The 25,828-nt window shown below is 40.3% G+C and overlaps 2 long non-coding RNA genes across 2 annotated transcripts in view; one reads left to right on the top strand and one right to left on the bottom strand.

Annotated features, from left to right (window-relative positions):
- The first annotated feature begins 566 nt into the window (after positions 1–566).
- The window catches only part of LOC103236536 (uncharacterized), an 81,878-nt gene continuing 56,616 nt past the window's right edge, over positions 567–25,828 (top strand). The window contains exon 1 of the long non-coding RNA XR_498272.3: positions 567–1,284. This is a non-coding gene — a long non-coding RNA (uncharacterized lncRNA). The remainder of the gene's footprint in view (positions 1,285–25,828) is intronic.
- LOC103236537 (uncharacterized) overlaps positions 18,053–25,828 on the bottom strand; it is an 81,269-nt gene continuing 73,493 nt past the window's right edge. Inside the window, exon 3 of the long non-coding RNA XR_012093503.1 lies at positions 18,053–18,765. This is a non-coding gene — a long non-coding RNA (uncharacterized lncRNA). The remainder of the gene's footprint in view (positions 18,766–25,828) is intronic.

Raw genomic sequence — 25,828 nt, 5'->3', positions numbered from 1 at the left:
CAGTGCCCTCAAATTAATAGTCATTCTGTGAATTCATTATATCCATATATGCAAATACAAATTCAGTGCAAATTTATAAGACAATGAATGGCTAATGATAACCATTTTCACTATGACTATAATATGACGATATTGTGTAATAATAAAACAAGAACATAGTAGAAATGGTAATGTTGAAGGCATTCTCCAACCAGTTTTTCCTTTGATTTTCCAATCACTTGGGGCAGTTGCTGAAGGCACTGTTTTCCCTATTTTGCATGTGAATAAACGGGGGCTCCGGGGCGTTATTGGTTTAACCTGACTCCTTTCCAACGCTGCCACACAGTGATCAAAATCCTAGGATGGCCTTTTTCCTGTCTTCTTTTTCTTTCCCCACAGCCGGTGTAAGAAGTTTACGTAGAATAGGTGGTTGATAGAAACGAGCCAGAACCACTCAATGCGTAAATTGATCGGTGCTTGTTTGTAATACTTTTAGTGCCGCAGGTATTTCTGCAATTCACGGCTGCCTTAAATGTGGAATCCACTACTCTTAACACCAGTACCAAGAGACGTTTCCGGATTTCTTGATTCCCAGAAGGATAATTGCGTCTCTTCGCAGTGCGCAGTGGCCAGCAGTCCGACTGCTCTGGGCTCTGAAGCGAAGAGCGCTCGAGTCCTTCTCACTCGCCTGGTGCCCAAGGAGGAAAGGAGGGCGCGGGCTCCTCTTCAGCCTCATCTACCTCCTGCCTCTTGTTCTTCTTTAGAAAGCCAGGTGGCGCTAACCCTCAATCCCTGCTAGAGCTGGAGGATTTCCTTGCTTGCTCGGAGTAGAGCGAAGAGGTGAAGAGCGCACTCCGCTTTGGCACTTTCTCTCTGCTTCTTCCGCTCTTTGGAAACGTAAATTTGCTTTTTTCTTCTTCCGCACCTCTCGCAGGATGACGGCAACCCTAAAGGAAAACGGAGTGTCCTGTGTGCCACGTGGATCTTGGGGAAAGGAAATGATTAAAGCCATGAGGTTTCCTGGTTCTTCGCGGCGTTTAATGTGGGTTTTGATTTGGAGGAAGAAGAGCCAAAAGAGGTTAAGGTTCCACTCTACGGCATCTTGAATCTGACTGATGCAGACGAACTGTGGGGCCGGTGGGCGCTCGCGCCTGGGTGTGCACGTACCTGTGGGTGCAGGATCATGTCGCCGTGTCGTGTGGGTGGCCTCTTCCTAAGTGACCAAGTATATGCGTGCTTATAAAGAAGAAGAAATTTCCCCAGCTGTAAAAGGGCGGCTTTGAGGTTCTCTCATGACAGCTGAAGGTAGGAATCTATTCTAGAAGGCACGCATTTCAGTTTTCAAATTTTGTTCTTTAAATATTTCCGGTCTTTGAACTACTATTATTTAACAGGGACAGGGGAGAACCCCATTTTACTATTATATTGATTAACTAGATTTAAACCAAAATCATCAAACAAAAAACGCTGTTGAAACTTGGAAAAGACTTGGTAATAAAAATGTGGCCATCCACTTGGGCTGCTGTTGCAAATACCACCAAATCTGAAATTAAGATGAATTCAATAAAAGTATTTTCTATTCACTAGAATACTAAGAGAATAGAGAGCAATTTTAAGATTTTTACTGAAACGAAAGGAGCACAGACAAACAAACACATAGAGCACTCGGCAACATTAATAGTGATGACCATGTGCCACTAATGCTGCTTTTTTTTTTTTTTTTTTTTTTGAGTGAGTCTTGGTCTGCTGCCAGGCTGGAGTGCAGTGGCGCGATCCTGGCTCACTGAAACCTCTGCCTCCGAGGTTCAAGCGATTCTCCTGCCTCAGCCTCCCAAGTAGCTGGGACTACTAGCACGTGCCACCACACCCAGGGTGTGTACTGGGAAGGTGACCGGCAGGCAAGATGAAAGTGTGCCTAAATTCTTCAATTCCTCAATGCCCTAATGTTTAAGGAATCATGACTGGGAGTCCTCAGGAAACTTACAATCAAGGCGGAAGGAAAAGCAAGCATGTCTTACCGTGGTAGAACAGGAGAGGGAGAAAGCAAGAGGGGGGAAGTGCCACACACTTTCAAACAACCAGATCTCAACCAGATAGTCAAAACTCACTATCACAAGAACAGCAAGGAGGAAGTCTGCCCCATGATTCAATGACCTCCTACCAAGCCCCTCCCCCGACATGTGAGGATTACAATTGGAGATAGATTTGGGTGGGTACACAGAGCCAAACCATAAAAGTGACTCAAACAGCAACATGGCTCTCAGTGGCTGGTTTTGAGACTTCCCATCTTGAGTGAGATTCCCAGGGAGAGGGACTCAGAAGAGCATGTGTACTGCGGCACTTTGTTCTTAGACAGTCCACTAAGGCCTGTGACTCAGTATCAATCCCTGTAGGAGAGCCTGTTAGTTCTTGTCCATAGCACATGGCATTCCTAGGTTTCCCCACTGCCCTGTATTGCAGGCCTAGAAGTGTAAAAACTGTAATTCCCAGTCACTTTGCTGTAAGAGATCAGGATGCAATTTAGGTTCTGATAATGAAGTGCGGTCACATAGGATTTGAAAGGCAGTAAAAAGGAAACTGCTCTCCCTTTTCAGCTGTGTAGGTGCATGAGAGGGCTCTGGGAGACATAAGTATGAGCAGTGACCTAACTCCATGGCCCACTGTCTAGTCACCAGCCTTGTGGGTGTAGGGGGCTCTGATGGCTGCTGCTGACTCTACTCCTCCAGCCTTTCCACTTCATACCTCCTATTAAATCCCTCTGATCTTGGCAGATCTAGAGTTTTCTGTTTCCTGTATTGAACCGTGACTGACACAGGGAACAAGCCTGCTTGGGTGCTTCATGCCTGAGGTCTGGGTTAGTGTGGGCCTGGAGTAGTGTAGACTTTGCAGGTGTTTAGATGGCTGTCCTCAGCTGGGGTTAGTTTTGGGGTGGGGGAATAAGTCCAATCCAGGAGAGGCCGCCAACAATCCCCAACCAGGAGGCTGAAGGGACATTCTGGATGGCTCTCATGCTGCCTCTTTCACCATGAGGCCTCACTGCTTCTTTTTCTGACTTTCAAACCAAAGCAGGAAAAACGGCAACTTTTTTGAGTGTTTAGGCAAAAATTTTTGCTAAGGCTCAATGACAGACTATTCTGCCTGTTTTGATACTTGATTATATATTGTACTTTTTTAAAATTTAAAATAAAAATGTTTGAGACAGGATCTCACTCTGTCACCCAGGCTGGAGTGCAGTCACGCAACCACAGTTCACTGCAACCTCAACCTCACAGGCTCAAGCGATCCTCCTGCCTCAGCCTCCTAGTAGCTGGGACTATAGGCACAGGCAACCACACCCAGCTAATTAAAAAATATTGTAGAGATGGAGTCTCACTATATTGCCCAAGCTGGTTACAAACTCCTGGGCTCAAGTGATCCTCCCACCTCAGCCTTTCAAAGTGCTGGGATTACAGGTATGAGCCACCGCACCCAGCGTTGTTCTATTTTATGCTCTTATATCTGGACATTCACTCCCCAGTGAGGCACTAAACTACTTACGGAAAGATGATGAGTTTTCACTTTTCAGCCCGAGGGTTGAATGACAAGTTACTGGGGAAAGTCAGCTTTGTTCAGTGTGAACGGAGGGCTGGACCGCATTGTACATCTCCTCTGCAACACTGAAGTCATTTCCTCTGCCCACCTTGCTATCTAAACCCCACCTTAGAACCCTTTACTGGCAGATATTATTCAGGAGCTGATTCCTTGACTCTTCAGTTGCTCCTGAGTGAGATAAGACCGAATATATGCCACTTAGGTAATTTTTGTCCAGAGGGAATTGTTTGGTAACTGTTACCATTGGTCACAAATACGTGGTACCCATCTCTGCAGGAGGAGTACACATTCCCACTCTGTGGCAGGTGGTTGTGACCATATGATTGGAACTCAGCAGTGAAATGTGAGTAGAAACAACTCACATTTCGTTGTTTTTTTCCCTCTGCCACCGTGTCAGCAATGATACAGAGAAGTGACTCATCAGCCCAGATCTTGGAGCAAAGATCATGTGCATGCAGCAGGGCTGCAGGAATCCAGGATGGACTTGTTGCTAACACTGTTAAAGAGAGAGAGAGAGAGAGAGAGAGAGAGAGAGAGAGAATTCTGTATTAGTTCACTTATTTCTGTGAAATAGTTAGGATTTAAGATGCATAATAAATTGTGCCTCTCATCCCAGCCAGAGTTTGGTGCTAGTTTATAGTGACAGGAATCAAATTGACAGATTAAAAATGTCAGCTGCATTACTGATAAGAGCTAGATTGAAAGAGTTGCTGCAATGTCTGTGAATACTCCACCAGCTGTTAGCCACCCAGCCCCTGGCATAGTGGGACACTACAGGCCTCCTCCTGCAGGGCGGGTCCCACATCTCCGGGCAGGGAGAGGATGGGACACATTGGTTCAGAAGGAGCCACAGGAGGGACCAGACTGGGCAGGCTCCATTCCTGTGGAGTTAACTCCACAGCAAGACCTGCCCTGAAAACTTTAGTCCAGGGCAATATAGGCTTCCAGAGGGAATTAGTTACAGTAGAACTGTATTACTCTTTGTATCTTGGAGAATGTGACAGAAATAGAAATATTAGGAGAGGTTATAAACATGTTAATTTTTGTTTCATTTTTATTCTTGCGTATTTTAAAGCCTAAGGGGGAAACAGTCAAGTGACAGATCAAGGCAATGAAATAAAAGTTTAAGCAATGGTAATCCTAACCATTAGCACTTTGCTGCAATCAGGCAGCTACTCCATGTGAAATGGGAACTTGTGGCCTGAACATTAATATGACCAACTTTCTGCCAAGGTGCCCGTGGCCCGCAGGGCCTGGCTAGTTGTTGTTAATTGGTGGCCTGTGGCTTCCAGTGCTGAGCTGCCTTTTGCTGGGCCTCTGAGGGAAATGGAGTTGTTTTGAAATCCAGTGTTCTTAATGAAGCAATTCCTGAACCAAAAATGTGTGAGAAATTAACCTAAAAGTGAAACAAGAAACTGGTCTATTGAAAAGTCAGTGACCCTTCCAGGGTTGCTTTTAAAAGAATAGATTTTGTTTTACTTGACACTTTGGGAAATGATTTAATAAGCCATAATGTCAAAGAAATTATCCAGTGTGTTTCATGTCCTGCAGCCTGGAATATCTAAACTAAATCATTGCAAATGAGCATCATTATTAGTGAAATTTTGTTGCAAAATTTGGCATGGACAATTTAGAATCGTCAGACTTCTAGGCGCTATCACAGAATTGGCAAAATTCAAGGGATTTTTCTAATTTAATGACATTTTCTTTATTGTCCCCATAATCACCTGCTTTATGAACTGTGGTTAGAACTGATGTTGCAACTGGTAATTTTCTTAGAACCCAAATGCATTTATATTTTTCCGTCTTTTTATTTGCATCATTTCTGGGAATTTTTAGTAGATGGAATAAAAAGAGAATACATTATAAACAATTCAAAACACCAAAAACAAAATTCCTTGGACCTTTTACAGACACCACACATGCAAATAAATGTGGTTTTGCATTCCAATGGCATTCAAGTAGGGATTACATTTTCCTCATTAACCTCTTTCTTAGCAAACAGTATTGTTTTTCAACTATGTTTTATCTAAATGTAGTCTGACATTTAAAATTAATTCACACTGACTCAGTTCAAGTGAAGAGGTAGAATGTCTTCTTCTTTTGATCCCAGCAATTGTGCAATCCTGGTTGAATTGTACCAAAGTAGGAATGCCTACTATTTTAGGATGAAATCAGAAGATTGATTGTATTGCTTGCAAAACTAAAACAAATGAACAAACAAACAAAAAAACAACCATTAGAAATGCTGCATGTGTTTTTTCCTGAACTACTGAGGAAAGAAGTGGAAAAAGGGACTCATGATGTATGCTTCAGAAGTGAACATGATTGCTCTCCTTATGACAAATCATTTATAAAATGAATGTACTTATTTCTAATTAAAAGAAAGCTAGATCTGTTTTCAATTAGTCATAACCAGTAATTCCTCTGCTAGTATGTGGACCTTAATTTGAAGCAGTGGGAATCTTCTCTTTTCTCCAGGAAGTCAACAGAGTTGCTTAGAAAGACTACACAGTTTTGGTAGGAACAGAAACATAACTTGATTTTTTTAAAAAACTTCTGCGAACACTTATGCATGAATCTATTATCTTTTCCCTGACACAGAACAAAAGCATACATTGTTTTCAGTGTTGATATTATGCAGGGGATGATGAAATATTTCCGTGTATTTAGGTATGTCCATCTATGTAAAATGAATGAGACATTAAAATAACATTCAGTCTGAATTAAACCCACCAATTTTAAGAAATGTTGTATCAGCTGTCTTCACTGTGCTATTAGCTGTGTCTTGTTTTGTCAGGCACTATTTTTCATTCTACCATCTTTTCATGCATTGTTTTCAAACTCCAATAATCCTGGCTCAAGATGCCACGAGTTAGAGTTGGAGTAAGGACCAAGGCTAGTTTCCTTAGTGTCCACAGTTTCAAAACACACCCATTAATGTTATTTGACACCATTTTTCTACATGTGCTTTATTTGGAAAGTGGAAAAATACACCACTGAGAGGGTTTGTCAGATGAAACCATATTGCAAAACATTTGCAAAACTGAATTATTGACAAAATGCATTTCATCCCAAAAGGGCCTGCTTGATTGAAAGCAGTTGCAGTGTTTCAACATGAACAAGTTGCTTATCCTCTCTGTTGCCTATGTGTTTGTGGATTCTGCAGACCGTACCTCTGAACTTCGACGGTCCCCAGATAGCATTTTCTACACAGCTAACTCAGAGCAGATAAGAACTAGAATTTTAGATCGCTCTATTTCTAGACCTTTTGTTCTTTGAGGGAACATTCAAGAAAAGCACATCCTCAAGTTCTTCCATGGTTACCTGTAATTCACGAGAGGCTGATTTCCCCTGCATGCCCATAGTGTCCAACATCACCTACCAAATTACATAATCATGCTTGGCCAATCCCAGAATGCACTGTTTCCATGATGCAGCTATACCTTGTTCAGGGTCCCTTGAAGAGATGCTCATTTTGAGTCACGTGACTATAGGGAGGCCTTACCACTTATTCCTAAATGTCCCAGTTTAGCCAACACTTAGCTCAACTCAGAAAATGACACCAAAATCAGCTCTGCCACTAATCAGAAACAGACTATTTATTTATTTATTTATGTTTTGAGATGGAGTGTCACTCTGTGGCCCAAGCCAGAGTGCAGTGGCATAATCTCAGCTCACTGCAACTCTGCCTCTGGGGCTCAAGCGATTCTCATGCCTCAGTCTCTCGAGTAGCAGGGACCACAGGTGTGTGCCACCACGCCCAGCTAATTTTTTTTATTTTAGTAAAGAAGAGGTTTAACCATGATGCCCAGGATGGTCTCGAACTCCTGAGCTCAGTGATCTGCCCACCTCGGCCTCCCAAAGTGCTGGGATTATATGCGTGAGCCACCACGCCCAGGCCAAAATAGACCACTTCTATGGCAAAAGGAAAAAAAATAGGCTTATGGAAAATTGAACTTGCATACTCGATAATTAACAACTCAAATTTAAAATTAAAAAAAGCCCAAATATGTGGTGTATATGATATGCGCTGAGAGGAAATTTTAAAAAATTCTAATGTATTTCACATCTCATTTGCCTTTTGTCTAATTAACATCCTGAACACTAAAAAAGATGAAAAAAATATTTTATTTTCTCATTTTAAATTTACTTCCTTTGTCAAATTACTCTCAATGAATAAGGAAAACCATCAAGAGCAACATGGTTCATCTTTATTTGGAATTTCAGAAAAGCTAATGTCCCAAATCATGTCTTCTGAGATTTTCAAAGGACTTCTGCTGTCTAGCTTCATCTTGTTTAAAGATGTTAGAGCTGTGTTGAGATTAATATCAACAATCAGAAAGTAATATCATGGTTCTGGTTGTCATTATCCTGTTTAGACATGCTAGAACTAGATTGCTTGTGTTGAAGTGTAATGGACTGGAGAAAAGAAGCATTCAAAATCTTAATGGTGAGAGCTTCGACTATCCAGCCATCTGCCAGATGTCTCATTTCGTAAATTCAGAACATCTGATAAATCCATGATTTGCCTCAATTAGTGTTCTCAGCCCTGCTTTCGCATTAGAATAGCCCCAGAATTTAAAATAAAAAATTGACAGGCAGGCTCCACCCCATACTAATTAAAGCACAGTCTCTCAGGGTGGGGCCTCAGCCTTTTTTCTTTTTAAGTTCCCCAAGTGATTTGAATGTGCAGCCAGGGTAAGAATCAGTAACCCGCATGATAATTTCATCTTTCAGAAGGGAGAGGAGAGGAAGTGAGGAGGAGGATTAACGCCCTGCTTCTAATTCTGGCCAACAAGGAGGCCCTGAAGGGAAAATCAGAAGTGACAGGAACTCTGGAAGAGGTCCACCTGGTCATCAGAAAATTCCAGAGGGATGTGGTCACTGCCAGACACACACTCTGTTAGTCTGAGCCTAAAAATATTTCAGGAAATTATAAAAGCTTGACTTTGACACCCTGGTCTGAGATTCCAAAAAGAAGCAGAGGAGATTCCTCAAAATCAAATTCTGATGCTACTATTGTAAATGGGCCAATGCAGGAAGGAAAAGAAGAAGAAAAGAAAAAGGAAGGAGGTAGCCAAAAAGATTTAGTGTCTTTGGGTAGGAAGCTGTCTGCTGAGATCACATATATTTTTAAATGGTGTGTGTAAAATGCAAAAACTGATCTAGAAAAACAAGCATGGATACAAAAAATCTGTCGAGAATATGTGAGAAGAGTCGGAAAGTTTAAAAGGAGGTTAACATTCTAGATGATGAAAAGGGCTGTTTAAATCCAAAGCAAGAAAGCCTAGGATCCATGGCCAGCTGTGATGGCATTATGTCAATGGTGAAGGATGCAAAATGGAACACTCTCAGACTCTTTGGTAAGAAGGAATTTAAGGTTTAGATCACCTAGGAGCAGATTCTAACTGTCATAAATAAGTTTAAACACTGGCCTGGAAATAACAAACCAAAATGTAAATAGAAGTTTCAGATGAAATTGCTTTAATCTTTAAAAAATATGGAGAATGAAAAAGGTGCCCAAACACTGCCCAACATATTTTTTCAAGAGGAAAGAAGAGAAATTCTCTCAACCACAGACTCAAGGGCCTGCTGATTCTTCAGTTACACAATTCTAGGATTTCCTTTAAAATGCAGTTTGAATGCAAGATTTGCTAAATTAAATCGTGCTTTTGACATAGTTTAGGAAGAGAGTAGAGAGACAAGGAATCATACAATTTTTGGCTTTTTTTTGAGACAGAGTCTCACTCTGTTGCCCAGGCTGGAGTGCAATGGCGTGATCTCGGCTCACTGCAACCTCCACCTCCCAGGTTCAAGAGATTCTCGTGCCTCAGCCTCCTGAGTAGCTGGGATTACAGGTGTGTGCCACCACACCTGGCTAATTTTTGTATTTTTAGTAGAGGCGGGGTTTCACCATGTTTGGCTGGTCTCATGTTCCTGACCTCAAGTGATCTGCCTACCTCGGCCTCCAAAAGTGCTGGGAATGCAGGCATGGGCCACAGTGCCCAGCCACAATTTTTAATAATTTAATTCAGCTTCAGTAGTGGTTCATAATCTTTGAGAATCAGATAAAAATCTATGTATCCTCTTGAACTGGTTAGATATTATGACATAACAAACCATCTCAAAATGTAGTGGCTTAAAACAACTACCATTAAATTGCTCATAATTCTGCAATTTGTGCTGGGCCCAGCTGGTAGTTCTTCTGCTGGCTTTGTCTGGGATCAGCCTCAGTCTTCTAATGGCTTACATGAGGCTGAATGGCCCAGATAGCCTCAGTCATATGTTTGGTGGTTGTTGCTGGCTGTCAGCTGGGCCATGTGTTTCCAGCAAGAGGGCTAGGTCTGATTCACTTGGTAGTGGCTAATTCACTTGGTAGACAATGAAAGCAAAACTTGCAAGGCTTCTTGAGACCAAGGCTTAGAAGTCATGTGGCATCATTTCTGCCTCATTCCTTTTTTAAAAAAATTATATATATATATGAGAGAGAGAGAGAGAGAGAGAGAGTGTGTGTGTGTGTGTGTGTGTGTCTGTCTGTGATAGGGTCTCACTTTGTCACCCAGGCTGGAGTCCAGTGGCACAATCGTAGCTCACTGCAGCCTTGACCTCCTGGGCTCATGTGGTCCTCTGGCCTCAGCCTCCCAAGTAGCTAGGATTACAGGCACACATTACCACACCTGGCTATGTTTCAATTTTTTGTAGAGACGGGATTTTACTTTGTTGCCAGGGCTGGTCTCAAACTCCAGGCCTTAAGTGGTCTCCCAAACTTCTAGGATTACAGACATGAGCCACTGTGCCCTGTGCTTCTGCCTTTGCCTCATTCTTTTGGACAGAGTAGCTGTCACAAGGCCAGCCCAGATCAATGGACAGGGAAAAAGACAACACGTTTAGATGGAAGTTACTGTAAAGACCTGTGACCGTGTCTAATTTACCACACTTCCCCTCAGAAAAATGCTTCTACACTAATACACATGACATATGTTAATTTCAGGGGAATTTGTAGATCCTTCCAACCCAAGTTAAGAGTCTCTAACCTATTCTAACCATGGATATATTTAAATGAGGACATTAACACTCAAGAAGACTAAAGATGTGCCCAAAGTCAAACAGATATTTATTTAGTTACACAAGCACGTAAGTGTGGCCTATATCATTCAGGTTTCATAACTCTTAGTCCCATGGCATTTCCATTACGCCCAACTGCTAATTACTTTATTCTTACAGGAAATGAATTCCAGCAATTTTATAATCATCACTCAACCACCAAATCAAGACGATGTAATTTTTGTTTGTATCTCATAGCATAAAGATAATTAGGCCGGGTGCGGTGGCTCAAGCCTGTAATCCCAGCACTTTGGGAGGCCGAGACGGGCGGATCACGAGGTCAGGAGATGGAGACCATCCTGGCTAACCCGGTGAAACCCCGTCTCTACTAAAAAATACAAAAAAACTAGCCGGGCGAGGTGGCGGGCGCTTGTAGTCCCAGCTACTTGGGAGGCTGAGGCAGGAGAACGGCGTAAACCTGGGAGGTGGAGCTTGCAGTGAGCCGAGATCTGGCCACTGCACTCCAGCCTGGGCGACAGAGCGAGACTCCGTCTCAAAAAAAATAAAATAAAAGGGAAATTGATGTGGTTTAAATTACTACCATTTTGTTACTGTTGTTGCCACTTGGGGGCTGCACCTGTGCTTAATTTTTAAAAATTATTAGTATGTTATTTTGTTTTTAAATTTTTTGCTCATTTGGAAGGGTGAGCTGGTCCAAATGGAGAGGAACTAATTAGTTTTGAAACACCTAATTTTCATTAGCAACTAATAAAAGCTAAGGTTTTTTCCTTACCTTTTTATCATAAGAACGTTCAAACATGCAGAGGTTTGGTGCCATGCAAATATCCAGTTCCCTAAAGTTAGTTTTCTTTCAAAAATAACAGGTTGGCTGGGCATGGTGGCTCATGTCCGTAATCCCAGCACTTTCGAAGACCAAGGTGAGTGAATCACAGAGGTCAGGAGTTTGAGACCACCCTGACTAACATGGTGAACCCCGTCTCTACTAAAAAATACAAAAATTAGCCAGGTGTGGTGACACAAACCTATTATCCCAGCTATTTGGAAGGATGAAGCAGGAAAATCGCTTGAACCCAGGAGGCAGAGGCTGCAGTGATCCTAGATCATGCCGCTGCACTCCAGCCGAGGCAACAGAGCAAGACTGTCTCAAACAAACAAACAAAAAAAAACGGTTATGCTTTTAATTTTAATAAGGAATCAAAGCTTTCATCAGCTGGGTATATTCAACCTAAAATTATGAAAATGAACCAGTGTCTACAATCAACCTTTGCATAACTATTCATTTTCTTCTCATGTATTTATTGGTTTTGGTAGCATTCTGGTTTACAGTAGTCATGCATGCTTGGACTTGTAAATTGGGCATTGGTTTCCAGAGTTCTGTGCAGTAATTCCCTTCTTTACTCATGTTATTTTATGGCTATTGCATGTCAAGTTCAGAATTGGAGCAGGGTAGAATGTGGTGGAAGTGAATGTCATGCTGTCATCCATAATAAAATTAGATCAGAGATGCACCCAGTGTACCAACAAGCCAGGCCTTACTGTAGTAATGACGGCTAGTAGATTCTTACTATAGAGTAATTGTGCCACACACTGAAATTGAAATGTGGAACCCTTGAAGTGACCTCTTTGTTTAAGCAGGTCAAAAGACATGGATGAAAACACACCAGTAACCAAACATGGTAATATCAAGCCTAATTAGGAATCAAACATCATTCCTAAAGTCTGTGTCGTTCGTTTTCTTGATTTCATTTGTTTTCATTTCTTCCTCATCTGTGATTCATTTTCTTTTCGTCATCTTCCACAGTGGCTTCTGCAAGAATATCGGTCTTGAAATGTACAACATGGCTCGCACCCTCTTCAAACATTGTTTAAAATCTCATTTATTATTTTGTACTGTGGTCTCACTTAAAAGCCCGTGTTACTGAGACTGCCGAGTACATGCCTTTAATTCCTGGGGTAAAGGGGTGTGGGGTGTGGGGGAAGAGAGAGGGCAGGAGCAAGCAAGAGGAAAAGCTAAAACTGAGACAGTCCACACGGAAGTGTGAGGAAAACAAGAATATTCAGAAGTCTTATAGGCAGATGAATTCTCTCTGGACACTAGAAAACTGGAAACTACCCAAACCCAGGCTTAGTAAAATACAGAAAAGTGATGAAGACCAGGACTGTTTTTTCTTTCTCTTTTTTTTTTCCATCAAGAGGTTAGTTGCCTAAGGACCACATTCCCAGGATTACAAGGATTTGCCTTAATAACCCAGGGAATATTCATCTGCAGTAGAATTATTAAGATGAAGAGATGAGATTCTATGTGAGTCACCTCTTACATGAGACTATATTTCAAACTTAAAATTAACACTGGGAGTAATCATAGTACATTGAGATCAGCAGGTTAAAGCTATATTAAGTCGGAATTATGTTTTTCCAATTAACTTTAATTTTCAGATACTAAAATCCAGGTGTTTTGGGGAGTCAAGCCCAGATTTTTTTCCACAGGGATTTATCTCCAAAACCCAGTTGGATCCCAGCTCTTTGGGAGGCCAAGATGGAAGGATTGCTTGAGGCCAGGAGTTCAAGGCCAGTCTGGCCAGCATAATGAGATCCTGTTTCTACCAAAAAATTTAAAAATTACCTGGGTATGGTGGTGCATGCCTGTGGTCCCAGCTACTCAGGAGACTGTTGGGGGAGGATCGCTTGAGATTGGAAGGTCAAAGCTACAGTGGGCTATGATTATGCCACTGCTCTTCAACCTGGGCCACAGAATGAGATCCTGTCTCAGGAAGAAAGAAAGAAAGGAAGAAAGAGAAAGCAAGAGAAGAGAAAAAAAGAAAGAAAGGAGGGAGGGAGGGAAGAGAGAGAAAGAAAGAAAAAAAAAACGACTGGGTTTAGCATTATTCCTTTAAATAAAAACAAAAACAAGACCATGTACTGAAATATCTCACGCCAGTAGTTTAATCATATTTATTCAACTAACTTTCCACTTTCCTTCCTCCACTCCCAGATAGAAAATAGTCACCTACAATTGAAAGCTGCTTGGATATGGGCTGTGCTGCCTTGGAAGAGGAGAGTATCCCAGCTCTCCATAGGATGTGTGCTGAATTGATGCACCCCCCCACCCCAAAACATTTTGGAAATGACAGAATAGAAAGCATTTACCTAATAGGAAAGAGCAGAAGATGGGAGGGAAATTTCCCTGTTCCTGGTGCAGTGGATATTTGTTCTCTTTCTCTAAGAAAGCCGTGAGTCACACCTTTATAAGAAGCTCAAATTTCAGACTACCCATGTGTTTCAGGCAATTAATTACTCAACCCCTCATTGTGGTTGAGAATGTGGTCCAGAATGTCTCTTCATTCTGGAAGTTGCAGTAAGATATGAGACACAAGATAAGTGAGCAGCAGGCATTGAACTACACTTTTCATTCCTCTTGTTGAAGGGAGCTTGGCTGGAAAAGCCAAAGGGGGTGGTGTCCCAAGTTTCCACCTTTTATCTACTGATTCATTTGAACAAACTGCTCTTACATGCAGTGCTACCATTTCCGACATCAAATTTTCAAATATCTGGCAGCCAATTCCTTCCTTCTGTTCCAGGTAAAACAAGGAACCAACACATACACGTCACCCAGATATGCTAATTGTAGTCACTTATGATGGAAAATCTCATACATGTGAAAAAATTACCATGGAATGTTACTATGAAGGCTCCAAGTATTAGGGTAGCTTAGAGCTGAAAGGAATGTAATATTGGCTTCTTTTTAATTTTCAATTTTTTTTTCCTTTTTTAGAGACGGGGTCTTGCTCTGTCACCCAGGCTGGAGTGCCATGGTGCAATCATAGCTCAGTACAGCCTCAACCTCCTTGGCTCAAGTGATCCTCCTATCTTAGCCTCATGAGTAACTAGGACTATAAGCCACCATGCCCAGCTGTGATTGCTTCTTATATCAGGCTGGAGATTCAGTGTGCAAGAAATTTAACTTTTTGATGCAATTAAAATTCTATCTCAAGCCCTTACGCAGTCAGTTCAGGAACTTTCCCTGTCCATATGCTGTTACCTATGAATTCTGGGCTGGCTCACACAGAACCAAGGCCTTGGAGGGTCTCATGTGGTTCTATAGGTTGTCTCTACTCAGTGGACCCTGACTTGCGAATCAACCTGGGTTGTCCATAGTCATAAATTCAATCCTTATGAGGTCTTTATTTCCGTCTGCCTACCCTTCAATTCCCATGCCTCTGCTATTCCCCCACCACTCTTGGGCACACAGCAGTTATTCTGTTTTTATACTCACTGGGGTCCAGGCCTGGGGATTTTGTGAGACTGTTTAAGACCTGAAAGGCCAAGACATAGCACATAGTTTTATATATATTCTTTTCCTCAGGGATCTATCTAGGAAATGAGGTCTAAGTTTCCTTTGTCTTAAGTCTGTGAAGGTTTCTGCGCATTCCCCAAGAGCAGGGTGCAGGCCCTTGCCCAGGAGCCCACATTATCTGCCTCTCGTGCTTGCCCACCATGCTTCCTCCCCCAGACTTCTTCAATTTTGGTAGCAACGGCAGAACAGACTTGCTTTCAACATCAGCTCCTCTCCACGAGTGAGTGGCATTTTTTATTTTTAAACTGTGATAAAATATATATATAATATAAATTTACCATTTTAACCATTTTAAAATGTGTAGTTCAAGGCATTAAGTACATTCACATTGTTGTGCAACCATCACCACCATCTGCTTCCAGATTTTTTTCATCTTTCCAGACTGAAATTCCATATCCATTCATCGCTACCTCCCTCAGGCCCTGGCAACCACCCTTCTACTTTCTGTCTCTATGAATTTGACTATTCTAGGTACTTTCTCTTCCTATAAGTGGAATTCTATATTTGTTTTTTTATTACTGGCTTATTTCACTGACATAATATCTTCAAAATGCATTAGTTGAAGCATGTGTCAGATTTCCTTCCTATTTAAGTCTGATTAATATTCGGTTGTATGTATATACATGTTTTCTTTATCCTTTCCTACACTGATTGATACTTGGCTTGTTTCCACCTTTTTTGACTTTCGTGAATGATGCTGCCATGAACACTGTTGTATAGATACCTGTTTAAGTGTCTGCTTTCAATCCTTTTGGCTGCAAAATGTTTATACCCAAAAGTGGAATTGCTGGATCATATGGTAATTCTCTGTTTAATTGCTAAACTGTTGTTCACAGTGCTGCACCATTTACATTCCCACCAGCAACGTAAAAGGGTTCCGATTTTTCTATATCTTTGCCGTCCAGTGAGTTTTAACAGGGGTGCTCTTGACACTTGGGGTCAGCCCTTCTTTGGTATGCAGGACTGTCTGCTCCTTGCAGGATGTTTAGCATCCTTGGCCCCACCCACTACTTGCAGGTAATGGGATATTTCCCGGTTATTGTGACAAACATCTCCCCAATCCCACACAACATAATTCCAAATGTCCCCTAAGGGGTGGGAGCAAGCTGCCTGGTTAGAACCCCTGGTATATGCCATGAATCCTTGCTGCTTCCTTAAGGCCTCATCTCTGTAAACTCAAAATCCTAGTAGAGGCTCCTTTTTTCTCTTTCTGTCACATTCCTTTCTTGGTTCAATAAGCAGAAGATGATATAGTTTAATTGAATGGAGGAGACATGAGGGGATGAGAGAAAATACAGAGGAAAAGAGAGATTTCAAAATACTAACCCACCACACAAGGATTTTTCATCTTATTTACTTTCCTGTTGAGAAACTAATGGTCTTTGTGATCTTTATTTTCTTGTCAGACAAATTGAAATTTTCTAAAAAGACCTCAGGCTTGCAACATATCCTTCCAAAAAGGATATGAGCTATATTAAAGAAATGAATGTAATGATAAATACAACTCTTGTGTCTTTCCTGGAATGTTACACTGGTCTAGGGATGTGTCTGATTATGACTTGCTTAGTCTCTTAACTTCTCATGACCTCTGACACCTCCCATGGGAAAGTGAAGTTCAGTTAAACGGTTGCCAAGTGTCATCCCTTAAAAACAGTGTAATTGTAGGCAGTGGTCAGTAAATAATCACAAAAACTCACATATAATTTGAAGGAATCAAATTTCTGAAAGTGTAAAGAATTTCTGACTCTTTTCCCATTTCATTTAAATTTTGTGTTACCTTTCCAAGTTTTATTTTCATAACTTTCTGATGTTCTGTCTCCCTATTCACAAATCTGGATTTACAGAGTGGTTCAATTCCTGAAAAGTGGTCACTAATTAACTTATGCTTAACATGAAATAATTTTCTCATAAAAATAGACAAAAACAAAAGATGTATTCCAATCAATTGGAAAAATTGGCAATTATGCTACCTCCCCCATTTCTGTATTGCACTAATGTGAAGTTAGTCAATAGCCTAAGAGAATATATGTAATAATTGAATTTTAAACTTTTTTTTTCTTGAGATGGAATCTCGCTATGTCACCCAGGCTGGAGGGCAGTGGTATGATCTTGGCTCACTGCAACCTCTGCCTCCTGGATTCTCTTGCCTCAGCCTCCTGAATAGCTGGGAGCACCACCACACCTGACTAAGTTTTGTATTTTTAGTAGAGATGGGGTTTCACCATGTTGGCCAGCCTGGTCTCAAACTCCTGACCTCGGGTCATCCACCCACGTCAGCCTCCCAAAATGCTGGGATTACAGGCGTGAGCCACCACGTCCGGCCCAGGAAGTTAACTTTTAACAGATGTGTTTGTTGTTCTAAATCACAAATCTAACCAAACCATTATCTGCCGTGACTGACACTGTGTCATATAACCGCCATCAGGATTTATTCAAGCTCTTTAGCACAATAGAGTGAGGCCTCCGGGATGTGGTAGCTGCAACCCCCCATGGCCTTATTGCCTCCCCAGCCCCGTCAGCACCCACTGCCGTAGCCAGGTCTGCATATTTACAATTGTCCTGCACCCACGACTGAGTCCTGCCTCTTCTTCCTTATGCACAGAGTTCCCGTCTTTGACAAAGCTCCTTTCCTTTTTTCTCTGCATCTTAAACATCACTCTCATTTTTCAGGATTAATCCCAGGATTGAGGGCTCTCCATCTCCCATCCTCCAACAGCTAGATCATCTATTCCCTCCATGGGCACTCCTACTGTATCTTACAGAAACTTCTCTCACATCGCCTACACCCAGTTGGCTGCAAAATCTATTGCCCAACTTAGGGTAAGTTTGCAAATGATAGAGAGCTATTAGTAGACTGAGAAAACTGATAGAAAAGAGGACGGCTCTAGGCTAATAGGATGTGTGGTCAGGCCAGCCTACCATTAACACTTTACTCCTAATTTATTTATTTAGCTGTCCCACCTTGCCAGATGGTGAGTTCCTAGCTGGCAGAAACCAGGTTTCTTTTCTTTGGTATCTGTATGCCATGTGCCTGACACAGTGCCTAGTATATAGTAGATACTCAGCTAAAGTTTGCGGAACACATTCTTGGCTAAATAGATGAATTAATCAACACGTTAAGTGGGGGCTACTTTTTTAGAATAGTTTTATTCCAACAATAGCTTTGAAGATAATGTTGCAATGGCTAATTTTTCCTTAAATTGACTAAGCATGTCTTTAAATATTCTGTGGCCAAATACTTGAGCTTATAATATAGGCAAAATTCTTTGCATGTAAATTCATTGTCATTTAATCATATATTTATTAAAGTTACTGAATCATGTGATTCAATCTCACCTGCTGTGATGGTCAATTCTCTGTCAACTTGACTGTCCCACGGGGTGCCCAGTCATTTGGTCAAACATTACCCTGGGTGTGTCTGTGAGTGTGCTTTTGGGTGAAATTAATATTCTCAGCAAAAAAGATTTCCCTGCCTAATGTGGGTGCACTTCATCCAATCAACTGACTAGAATAAAAGACCCAAACCCTCCCTCAAGTAAGAGGTAAATAATTCCTCCCACCTGTCTGCCTTTGAGCTGGGACATTGGGTTTTCCTGCCTTTAAACTCACACTAAAGCATCAGCTCTTTTGAGCCTTGGGTTGGCCAACCTTTAGAGTGGAACTGTATCATTGGCTCTTCTGGTTCCCAGGCCTTTGGACTCAGACTCCAACTACGCCATCAGCTCTCCCAGGTCTCCAGCTTTCTGACTGCAGATCTTGGGACTTCTCAGACTCTACAATCACATGAGCGAATTTCTTATGATAAATCTCTTCCTCTACTTTATTAGTTCTGTTTCTAATTAGTTAGAATACTAACTAATACACTTGGCAAAAGAAAATCTAATTTTGTCAAGTTCATCCATAAAGTGTCACAGCTTCACGTAAAAATAATGCTTGTAAAGGTATATACTGGAGATAAAACTGGTAAAGAAAATCATAAATGATAAAGGTAGACTATATGTAAACACACCTTGCATATTATTAGTTTACTCCATAGCCATTTTTAGACACTGAATTTTATTTTTCTTTGTTTTCCTTTTTAAAAGAAAAATTATTCCATGATATATTCACTGCATAACAGCTAAAAGGTTTGTGCCTCAGTTAAGGAAGAAATGGTAAGATAAAGAAGGCACCCAAGTGTTAAGAGGTCAGTATGGTTCTCGCTTTCAACACTCATTTTCCGGCTGGGCACAGTGGTTCATGCCTGTAATCCCAGCATTTTGGCAGGCCAAGGCAGGCGGATCACCTGAGGTTGGGAGCTCGAGACCAACCTGACCAACATGGAGAAACTCCGTCTCTACTAAAAATACAAAATTAGCTGGGCGTGGTGGAGCACGCCTGTAATCCTAGCTACTCGGGAGGCTGAGGCAGGAGAATCGCTTGAACCCAGGAGGCAGAGGTTGCGGTGAGCTGAGATCGTGCCATTGCACTCCAACCTGGGCAACAAGAGCAAAAAAGCAAAACCAAGTTCATTTTCCATCTTCCACCCTTCAGGACTTAATACCCTATGCTAGGCTGGGTGTGTACATAGGCTACCAGAGTGCCCATTTGCCAATACTTACCAGGCAAGTCAATCCAAAAACTGGTTTGCCTGAACATTTTTTTTTCACTCTGAAATGGTCATTTGTTAAATTTTTATTTTTTGTTGAACTAAATACTCATTGAAGTATAAAATGGTGTGTGTAGCAGGATGGGTGAGGTTGGTAGAAGCTTAAGACAAGATTATTCCAATTTCTATACTATCAGCTGCCTGCAGGATGGGGTGATTCTTTGTAGAAATATTTCTTATTTTTGTTTCATAAAAAGCCAAAGTTAGGATACCAATAATGTCAGAGGTCAGGTCCAGTGGAGGCTTGGCCATAATGAAAAAGCCTAGAAAAGTCCAGAAGGTTTTGGTTCTCTGGTCCAAAACTGCATTGTTTTCTCCCAACTGTACCCAGTTTATTAAGAACTTACCCTACCATGTGCTTGCCATTATACGGGATGATTCTAATACTTCAAAGGACTTTTGAATTTATTCTCATAAATCAATCAGATGGTTTCTTTTTTCTGACTATCACTATACTTAGTATATAAGTATTTCTAATCTTAGTATCCAGGAGTAATGACTTTTAAAAATTCTTTGTGCACAGTCATAATTTTATCACGTGAACAGAGTTTCTTTTAATTTTCAGAAAGTATATGACATTTTCAGTTTCTATCTCTTCTTAAATACTTAATCTTTAAAGGTTAAAAATTAGCAGTCTTTCCTTATTTCATTTTAATTCATTCTCTTTGATCTTTGGGGGAAAATGTGCTGAAAGTCTGTTGCTCACAAAGGAATTTTTAAAACGTTTTCCAGAGTCCACTGATTTTTATGAAGTTTATTAATTTTATTTACCTTTTGTCATTAAACTGTGAACATATCTAACTTTTAAAAACTATTAAATAAACTTGTATTTCACTGCTATTAATGAGAATGATGGTGCTTCTAAAAATTCCCACAATAGTGAAAAATAACAAATCAAGTTACTTAATTCAGATAATTTCCTTGAACTATATTAAAACAGTCATATGGTTTCTTTAATGTTGTATAAGACAAAAACTGATTTTAGTAAGTAAATGTCTTTATGAAGCACATTTAAAAATAGAAAATGACTAATGATCCAATTTGGGTCTTCATTATTTGATTTGCTTTGGTGGAAGGGTGATTTGTTTCTTCACAGTCTTTATAACCACATACTCAGCAACCAAAGACTGCCTGACACATCAGTATGACTGAAACACTCAGTCACTTAGACTGTAAGCTCCACAAAGGAGGAATTACGTCTCATTAGTCTCACATCTCCCATATGACCTGCTTGGTGGGTTGCACAAAATAGATGCCCAATATAGGTTTCTGTACCAATTAAAAGTCTTGTTATCTTCTGTTCTTGTAATAATTTACACTACCTGGTAAACACATATTGAGATGCTTTACCAATGATATCTGAAACAACAACAACAAAAACAACACATCCCGACCACCACCCATGCAAAAAAAAAAAAAAAAAGAGAGAGAGAGAAAGGAAGGGGATAGATCACAAATATGAACTCTATCTCATGTCCCCATTCCGCCTGACTCTGTCTGGGCATTCTTCCTGGGCTAGAGATGCTCTGCCTCCCAGCAGAAGACAAGAGCCCTAGAAAGGCTGTCATTCATTTACTGGAGAGAGAAATGGTTCATCTACACACATACTCAGAGCCTGGCTAACTACAAAGCCATGGTCCGTGGTGGGATGTGCATCTTAGTGGAATAAGTAACCTTGAGCAGGCAAAGGATCCAGCAGTAACAAGCCTCCCCTGATGCCGGCATAAATTCCAAAGGAGCTGCATGGAGAACGATTCTTCCCTTCACTTTATCTAAATCCTCTGAAGGATGAGTGGGAGGATAGTTTCTTCTCCCTTCCTGAGATTGTTCTGTTAGTGCCTTATGCTAAGAGAACTCAGCAGATACAAATTTATTATTTTCTTTTAGACAGCATTTTCCCTGCAGTTGGAAGAAAACTGCAGCTCACATCCAAAAATATCTAATTCCCAAAATACATGATTCCAATAGGGAGTTTACAAAATTTGCTTCTTACCAAAGCAAAATCTTGAATACATGAAATCTAATATCTTGCCAATTTAATGAATGCCTAATAATTTTTAAATAGCATATATCATTTTAATACTTTAAACAGTTGGAAGATTATTGAGGGATAAATTGTCAATTTTTTAATAAAAAGAAAATTCATAAAAATTAAATATTCTACATTTATTTTATATTATTATCTTGGCAGTTTTATTTTTTATGACAAAATTCTGAGTCTGTTATACTGTCCAAATCCTAAAAAGATTTAATTGATTACAGAAAAATTTATTGGGAAAAATTGCTTTGCCCCTTCTTTTTCTCTAAACAATTCCTGAGTTTTAAAAATAATCCTTAAAGGAACTGATTTATTTTTCATGGCCCATCACCAATATCCAACATAGTATCCAATTTTTAAATTCTGAACCCTGTCTTGTGTGACTTCCAAACTAAATGAAATGAAAAGGCCTCAGGCAGTCTGTGTATACACAGGGTGGCAATATTAACCTTAAGTTACTCGGATCACTGCACTGGGGATACTTCAGAGCCTCTACTCAGGCTACTTCTGAGCATACTATGTAGGTCACTGTGCAGAAGCCTACCTCTTTCACTCTAGGTAAAACATGACTTTCTGAGCACTTACTCTGAGCAAAGCATGGTGCCGCAAGTACAAAGGTGGACAAGACTCAGTCCTTGATTTGATGGTCTTTATTGGAATAGGTTTTCAAACTGTGATGTCACTGGGTCTCCCAGGGGCAAAAAGCTTGCTTTTATGGATGGCTTTTTAAGTAGGGATGAGTTACTTATAAGTACACATTGTGTTATTAGTATGCTTGACTCTCCACGGTGCAAAATTTCTTTCTAATGCTGATCAATTGCATACATGATAGAACAATGAAATACTTCAAGGACATTCTAAATCACTCTCCTCCTTGTGAGAAAATATGCTAGAGAGCCTAGCCTGGTACAGGCAGCTGTCCATGTCTGATGCGGGCCATCTCTGAGAATGAAACCCCTCAAAGGGCCAGAGAGTGCTCTTTCTTCATTTCCCTTACACGTGGGTGTTATTCAATACTCATCTACAGTCATGTGTCACTTAACAACTGGGATATGTTCCCAAAAATCTGTCATTAGGCTATTTTGTTATTGTGTGATCACAGAGTGTACTTACACAAACGTAGGGTAGTATAGTCCACCGTACCACCAAAGGCATATAGTGTAGCCTAGGCTACAATATACCTAGGCTATATAGTATAGCCTGTAGCTCCCAGGCTACAAACCTGGACAGTATGTTACTGCACTGAATAGTGTAGCAATTGTTACACAGTGGTAACTATTTGTGTATCTAAACATATCTAAACATAGAAAAGATACAGTAAAAATACAGCAGTATAATCTTATGGGACCGCCATTGTATCTGTGGTCCATCGTTGATGGAAACATTGTGTTTTTTTTTTTTTTTTTTAATTCTTTTTTTTTTTTTTGAGAGGGAGTCTCGCTCTGTCGCCCAGGCTGGAGTGCAGTGGCCGGATCTCGGCTCACAGCAAGCTCCGCCTCCCGGGTTCACGCCATTCTCCTGCCTTAGCCTCCCCAGTAGCTGGGACTACAGGCGTCCGCCACCTCGCCCGGCTAGTTTTTTGTATTTTTTAGTAGAGACGGGGTTTCACCGTGTTAGCCAGGATGGTCTCGATCTCCTGACCTCGTGATCCACCCATCTCGGAAACATTGTTATGTGGCACATGACTGTATATGCTTAATATATAGTGAACATTCAGCAAAGGTTTTCATCAGTGAATGGATAAATTGGCAAATTTCGTGGGCTTAATTGGTCTAAAATATATAGAGAGTCACTATTTGATTTAACACCTAGACATTATTTTACTGATATTTTTCAATAATTCTATTTTTGTAAAGCCTTCCTTCCATTTGGGTGCAATTTCCACTTGGGGAAAATCTCCTCATTCCCCATCCTCTTGTAATTAAAAAGCATGGTTTGTTTGTTTTTTTAGATTATTTCAAAATGTTCTCCTCTACTAATCCCAAAGCTTGCTAGCTTGCATGACTCAATGTGACAACATAATTGGAACATCAGAATATATGTAGCTTTTAGAATTCAGATGAAATGAGATTGAGGCAGATTCAGTTAGCCTAGAGACACTAAATCTCAAAGGACCATTTTAACGAGAGTGTCCTAGGCTAATATTTTGCACCAGTGGGAGGGGTTCTAAGAATTATAGGTGAATGTCTAAGTTATCATTTTTTTTTTCTAAGTTGTTGGCAAAGTTCTCCCAAAACAATTCAAGACAAAAATGTGGCCTCAGGTGACAAGCAATTTTTGTCCTCATATTCAGTCTTTTCTACTCTCCCCATGCTCACATAAACCTAAAAGGCAATAGTTAGGATGCTAAGGGTGACTTCTTTGCCCCTGTGGTTGCCTGTCTCTTGAGTGGATTCATTCACTTTTAATCTAGTGCGTTGACTAATCACTTAGGTTAAATTCTAGTCATCATATTATAGTATAAAGGATGTCTGGATTCTACACCAATGCCAAAAAACTAGATGATATGATGTTTTACTACAACAGGAAAATCTCTTTTTTTTTTTTCCAATGGACTGCTTACTCACATTCAAACAAGAGAAGAGTAGAGGAAATTAACATGATACATTAAGAAAAATATATTTTCTTTAAAAATATTGCTTCAATTGGTTGTACGTTCCATGGGGAATGTTTTTGAAAATCCAAATGATCAGAAAACTTCCAGCCCTCTGCTTTTTATGTAGAGATACGTATGTTCCTTGTCCTAATATTAGGTACAAATTTGGAAGAGGAGGAGAAACGCTCATAACTGATAACATTCAGAAACTAGAGAAATTAGTTGATAGCCAAATTTATTTTTTTCCTGTGGACTTTCATGAGCAAGGTGACTAGATTATGTTTGCTGAGTCAAATAGAATATTGACATACTTCAGATGAAGTAAGTGAACATAACATTTCAGTATTACTAAATTTTACATTTCAAAAATTGTGTAGTGTTCAAACTGATATCTAATTTTATAATTCACTATATTTTTGCAGCTTTGAGTATGGAGTACATTACTTTGTCAAATATTATATGGCTGAATGCTAAAATTTCATTATCAGATGGCCCACATACTTCAGACGCAGTATCGGAAAAAAGACTAAGTTAAGCATTTCAACTCTTTCTTTAAGTTTTTGTCAGATATTTATCAGGTCTGACATTATTTTTCCATTTTCCCTAAGTGGTTATCTTGTACCGAACCCAGCATTGCCTCTGATTGGAATCCTGGTCTCCCTTAACACCAACACTGTGTTGGTTTCATAACTCTGTATGAGGTTTCAATCCTCATTCTGCCATTTGACTGTATCTTCCCGACTGAAAGACCATGGAAAAAGTGTCGTGAACAGTAATGAAAGGACTTGGACTTTCGCTCTTTCTGTAGACTGAAAAATTGTTGGTTAGGAGTTCTTCACTTGGATTCCCTTCCTAAGATGGAATGTAACATACTCCAGCTGACACTATTCAAGGCGAGAAAATATATCATGATTAATTTGACAAATGACTCTAGACCCAGCACTGCTGTTTGGGAATTTTCCCTTTGAGTGCATTGCTTAGGACAAATTTATGTACTAAATAAAAAAGAAACTTGTTCCATTTGGCCACGAGTGTAAGCTCTCTGAAGTTGCACAAGATTTTTTTTCTTCTTCTTCTTTTTAACCTGTATCCCTGACTTCAGACTGGCCATTTTGTCCATAAATGGTCTTTAAACCAAGGAAAGGGGACTTGGCTCCAAACTTGTGCCAAGTCTCCTTTATTGCTCATAATTATCCTCTCTGTTTGAAAAGAAGGTTTGGAGAAAAGGAAATGACACTCCCTTCATACCTGGGAAGAAAAACCACTTGTCCAATGCACACAAAGGTAAGGTCGAAGCACAGAAAGACAAATATTGCATGTTCTCACTCATATGTGAAAGTGAAAAAAGTGGAGCTCATGAAGACAGAGAATAGATTGGTGGTTACCAGAGGCCAAGAAGGGGGAAGCAGAGGGAGGAAGGAGAAAAAAGAATTTAAATTTATTTATTACCATTGAACTGTACACTTAGAAATGGTAAAGATGGTAAATTTTATATATATATATATTTTGTATATATGTATGTATATAATATTTATATATACAAAATATATATAT

The sequence above is a fragment of the Chlorocebus sabaeus genome, chromosome 7 (assembly GCF_047675955.1).
Source record: "Chlorocebus sabaeus isolate Y175 chromosome 7, mChlSab1.0.hap1, whole genome shotgun sequence".
NCBI classification, from domain to species: Eukaryota; Metazoa; Chordata; class Mammalia; order Primates; family Cercopithecidae; genus Chlorocebus; species Chlorocebus sabaeus.
This window is presented reverse-complemented; position numbering and strand designations above follow the sequence as displayed.